Source organism: Schistocerca americana, chromosome 10 (assembly GCF_021461395.2).
Source record: "Schistocerca americana isolate TAMUIC-IGC-003095 chromosome 10, iqSchAmer2.1, whole genome shotgun sequence".
NCBI classification, from domain to species: Eukaryota; Metazoa; Arthropoda; class Insecta; order Orthoptera; family Acrididae; genus Schistocerca; species Schistocerca americana.
Genome location: NC_060128.1, coordinates 199,192,320 through 199,198,319, shown reverse-complemented (window position 1 = coordinate 199,198,319; position 6,000 = coordinate 199,192,320).

Genomic DNA, 6,000 nt, shown 5'->3' with positions numbered 1-6,000 from the left:
GAATTTATCTTGGAACCGCAAACTATTCTGAGAAGTGATGTGGAAGCCGGAGTTGACATTTACATTAAGAAGTAATACGGAATAAATCATCCAATTTTGCAGTGATTAGCATTTTAAAGCTTGTGCTGTAGTAGTAGAAGCGATGGGAAGTTCATAGTAATAGTCGTGATACAATGGGATCCTTCTTATGATTTTGTGTTATTTATGAAATGATTATATACATTTTTCTAAACAGAATGATATCAGTATCTACTGTACTGTTATGAGCACATTTTAATTTAACCCTCGAGCGGGAGTACCGATTTTCATAACATGAGCGAGTGCGCGGCCCACTTTATACACATGTAAACAATAGCTGTCTTTACTTTAATAAGGTAAACATGTATAAGCAAAACATAGTTTATTCTTAGATTAATTAAACAACAGTAAAGTAAATTTATCTATGTGCTAAATCATTGTTTAATTATGCAATAATAAAATATACTGTCATTGTATCACCCTGTTACATGAAACATAAGCAAGAAAAGAGTAATACACTTATATCAAGGAAAGGGCATTCACAAACAAATGCAAACCTAATTAATGATCAAAAGAAAGATAATAGATGTCATAGTGATGCAATAGGCCATTTTATGTATTTGTTGAGGGACTTAATAGAAATGGTAAATACCACCCTTTGGCCTTGGGGAAGGTACTATTTACCTCAGATTCTGATGACAAGCAGAAAATCACAAATCTCAAGCTAGTGGGGAAAACAGAATTTGTACTGATTTATCAACAAGGGAGACTGCAAACTAGTTTGTAGAGGACTACCCACTACATCGTAAACAGACATCAGTATGCACGCAGAACACATCGGCAGGGAGTTATTAGAAATGTAGATACCAAATTAACAGAGTTATGACTGAAGGACGCTATTCAATCTACAATTACAGCCACCTGTGTATGCAGAATGATCAAGAGAATAAGTTATTTAGAAATGAAGAGCTACATATCCTGCCAAACGTGTCTGGTCACATTTGCATTGCAGTTCTGTTGGAATTGTGTGAACAATATATTTCGTGTGAAACGGCACTAAAGTGCATCATGTGGAAAATAACAGACCTTTCTGGTGCTATTGTACACTCTGAGTTTTGTGTATGTAATTAAATGTTCCTTCGTTGTTGTGTTCAAGGTATTTTACTTGGAAGTGCAAATATAGTTACTGGCACTAAATGTGTTTTACTCACTATTTCTTATTCACCTGTGTCAACTCTAACAGGTTATGGGCCCAGCGATGCATCTGGAATGAGTATATGCATAATATAATAGTGATAAAGTATTGGAAAAGATCCAAGTAGTACACTTGCATGAAGTACGAGCTATCTTTACAAGATGTACGCAACTCTGTTGTATTATTCTTCGATATTATACTTTTCATCAAGAAAGATCGAAGTTACCGTTAAAATGAGCGCGGCACAAATTTCGCAACGTGGAAATTTGCAGTAGAAGCGTATTTACGTTTAGACGACCTATGGGATGTGGTGGATGGGACAATGAAATCCACATATCAGAATTATTCAAGTAAGGATAGGAAAGCAAGATCAAAGTTGATATTACTAGTTGACCCAGTGAATTATGTTCGTGTTGAAAAAGCTGCAATGACGAAGGAAGTCTGGGACAAATTACGAAGTGCATTTGAGGATGGAGGTCTTACAAGGAAAGTAGGATTATTACGTGAGTTAATTGCCACTCAGCTGGACAAATGCAAGAGTGTAGATGAAAGCGTCAACAAAATAATAGCCACGTCGAACTGACTGAGAAACTTCGGGTTTGAGATCGCTGGCAAATGGACAGGGCACTTCTGTTGGCAGGACTGCCCAAAAGGTATGCGCCTCTGATTGTGGGGCTGGAAAGCTCAGGTTTACCCCTCACGGGTGGCAGTGTTAAAGTGAAAATCCTACAGGATGTAAAGACTACTTCAAGCTGTCATGTATTGGAGAAAGAATATGCATCTGCTCTTTATTCAAAAAACAAAAAGAAGAAAACAGTGAGGTGCTATAGATGTCAGAAGTAGGGGCATATTGCATCTCAGTGCAGAGAAAAAGTAAACGCAGGGTCAGACACACAGCAAAAGAGGTATGTTGCTGATAGCCCAGAAAGAGGTACCAATAAGAAAGGTAAGGCACTCTCATGTTTTTATTCTTTTGGAGATGTGGGTAACCGTCAACTGGAATGGATTTTAGACTCAGGTGCATCTGTGCATATTCTTAAAGGCAAATCTCTTCTTTATGAAGTTCAAGATAACACTCATATGGGGATATCTACTGTTGATGGCAGCAAGCTTCAGTGTCATTTGGCTGGAAAACTAGACCTACATGTGAGCATAAATGGTGAATCCGATATGGTTACAGCACATGATGTACATTATGTAAAAAATGTTACGACTAACCTACTGTCTGTAGGGGAAATTGTCAAGAAGGGAAATACAGTCATTTTTGACATGCACAGTGCATGAAAATGGTGAAGTTATAACTACAGCATGTAATGAAAGGGGTATTTTTAAATTGGATACCATTGACAGTAAACATAGAAATGTTAGTCATTCAGTAAACTCAGTGGAAGATTTTGTATGGCACCGCAGACTTGGACACCTAAATAGAAAGAGTATGTCTTTAATGATGAATATGGAGAAGGGAATACAGAATTATAGTGTAACCAAGGATCCTTGTTTGATATGCATAAAAGGAAAACAAACGAGACTGCCTTTTAAGACTAGTAAAAGTAAATCTACAGACATCTTACAGTTTATCCATACAGATGTATGTGACCCGATGGAGTGCGAATCCATAGGTGAGAGCCATTATTTTCTTACGTTTATTGATGATTATCCACGATGTACTCATGTTTATTTTCATAGTTCCAAAGACCAAGTGAGTGACATTTTTGAGGAATATTGTAATATGGTCGAAAGGTGGACAGGAAAGAACATTAAGATCATCAGCTCTGATAATCGGAGAGAATGTATTAACCAGAAATTGAAGACACTTTTGGCAAAAATGGGAATCAGGCATCATACTACCATAAGGTACAGCCAATCTCAAAATGGGGTTGCGGAGAGGGCTAATAGGACCATTGCCGAGAAAGCAAGGAGCATGATAACTTATGCTGGATTGTCAGAATATTTTTGGGCAGAGGCAGTATCAACATCCATATATTTGAAAAATAGATCACCTACAAAAACATTAAGGAATAAAATCCCCTATGAGGTATGGGTAGGAAGGAAACCTGACCTACGCAATATAAGGGTTTTGGGGTGTGATGCAATGGTGCACATTCCCAAACAGCTTAGAGAAAAATGGGACCCGAAAGCTGAAAAGTATATTTTTGTAGGCTATTGTGAGAATTCAAAGGGCTACCGATTGATGGATCCATTGAATAAAACGATTGTTAGAAGCAGAGATGTAATATTCTTTGAAAATAGAAAGGACTCTGTAGAGGGCAAGAGTACTAAGTTAACTGCACCTAATTCCAAGAGTGAAACTGTATGTGAAGAAAGAGTTTGAGGACGAACAAAATGAAGAGAACAATGTAAGGCATCCTTCTCGCTTACGTAAACCGAAAGACTTCCGGATTTTTAAATGTATGCAGCCCAGTGTTTTAATGATGAGCCAGCAACAGCAGAAGAAGCAATGACCGGCCCAAACTCTCAAGAATGGAATGTAGTGATGGAGAGAGAATTGGAATCTTTATCTCAGAATGAAACCCTTGAATGTGCAAATATGCCAGCAGATAAGAAGCCATTACAGGCAAGATCGGTATTCAATCTGAAGAGCTCCGAAAATTCATCACCAAGATATAAATCACGACTTGTAATAAAAGGATATTCACAAAAACAATGGGTAGAGTACAAAGAAACTTTTTCACCCACAGTCAAGTATGTCTCCTTCAGATATCTTTTAGCCATGGCAGCAAAATGAAATTTAACAATTCATCACACAGTTGTAAAAACAGTATATCTAAATGGGATATTGAAGGAGGCGATATACGTCGTTCCACCAAGAGAAGCTATGAAAACCAGAGCAGGAAAGGAAAAGATCTGGCGTTTGAAAAAAGTATTTATGGACTTAAACAGAGTTGACATTGCTGGAATCGATGTCTACATAAAACTCTAATAAATTTGAATATGAAACAATCTAAGGCAGATCCCAGTATATACTATAAAAGTGAAAGAGCAAGGACAATAATAATGGCAATATTGGTGGACGACTTCTTATCCTGGTTGAAAACGAAAGTCAAATGAGAATTTTTAAGAAACAGCTGCAAACCAAGTTTAAGGTGCATGATTTCGGAGAAGTTAAACGTTATTTAGGTATGCAGATTACCAAGGATGAGGACAGACAAGAATTGAGAATAAATCAATTATCATATACAAACAAAATCTTAAAGAAATTTGGCATGAGTGATTGTAACCCCATAACTACTCCAATGGAAGTAGGAGTGAAGTTAAATATAAATGATACAGATGTGGAATGTGATAAGAATGTTCCATATTTAGAAGCAGTAGAGAGTCTACTATATTTGTCTCAAACGTCATGACCCAACATTGTTTTTGCCACTAATGCAGCGAACAGATATTGCAGAGACCCAAAGGAGAAGCACTCAAAAGCTATGAAAAAGATATTCCGATACCTAAGAGGAACTTCAAACAACGAATTATGATACCACAGAGAGGGTAATGCAAAACTAGAAGGCTGCAGCAATGCAGACTGAGGGGAGTGGATTTGGAGATAGGCACTCCACTACTGGCTACTGCTTTAAATTAATGGGAGGCCTCATTTCATGGTTCTGTCAAAAGCAAAAAACTGTTGAATTGAGTACTGTAGAGCCAAGTGTATGGCGCTGTCTTACACCACACACGAAGCATTGCGGCTAAGAACATTAATATGTGAAATAGAATGCAATTTAATAGTAGAACCCATAATTATCTTCTGTGACAATAAAGGAGCCATTAATCCAGCTAAAAATGATGTCACTAGTGCTAGAACAAAAAATTTGGGTATAAGGCACCATCTTATTCAGGACCACATAGAGCGACAGAACATCGCAGTGGAATACATGCGCACAGAATACATGTTGTCTAACCTTCTGACAAAGTCCTTGGGCAAAGAGAAGTTTGAAAAGACTGTGGGACTATTTGGTCAATCTGGTGAAGGCAAGCCACAACGGGGGGTGTTGAAATCGTGTGAACAATATAATTCGTGTGAAACGGCGGCAAAGTTCATCATGTGGAATATAATAGACCTCTCTGGTGCTATTGTACGCTCTGAGCTTTACATATGTAATTAAATGTTCCTTGGTTGTTGTGTTCAATGTATATTACATGGAAGTGCAAAAACAGTTACTGGCACTAAATGTGTTTTACTCAGTATTACTTATTCACCTGTATCTACTCTAACAAGTTCCTACCAGAATATGTGACAATTATGGCGTGAAGTGTGATGTTAGACCACATGTACCCCTAGTGAGGCAGTGTTTTAGACGCCTTCGATATGGCCATCTTAGAAACCTATGTCAGTCACAGACTAGATGCAGTCATTGTGGAGGGAACCATGAGCTCAGTGCACAAGTGAAGTAATGTGTAGCATCCACTGTAACGGGAACCATACATTGAGATATAAGTCTCGCCCAATATATTTTAAACAACTAAAGATTAAGAAAGCATAAGCTTCATACAGTATATCCTTTAACAAAGCTGAAGAATATGTTAAGCAAGGATACTGCTGTGGCTGGAAATCTTGGTAGAAGTGAATCATAATAGGACAAGGAGTCCACCCCCCTCCTCTTAAAAAGTATTCAGCATGGATTCACAACTACTGTTCACCACAGTGGGCCAAAACAAATAAAGACTAAACCAGCTCAAAGCCCTCTTCTTCCCAAAATAAATTTACCAATATCTCCTTTTAAAGAGGATCCACATTGTAGCAGCAGTACTGTTTGAGATAGGAAAACACAGTTTTG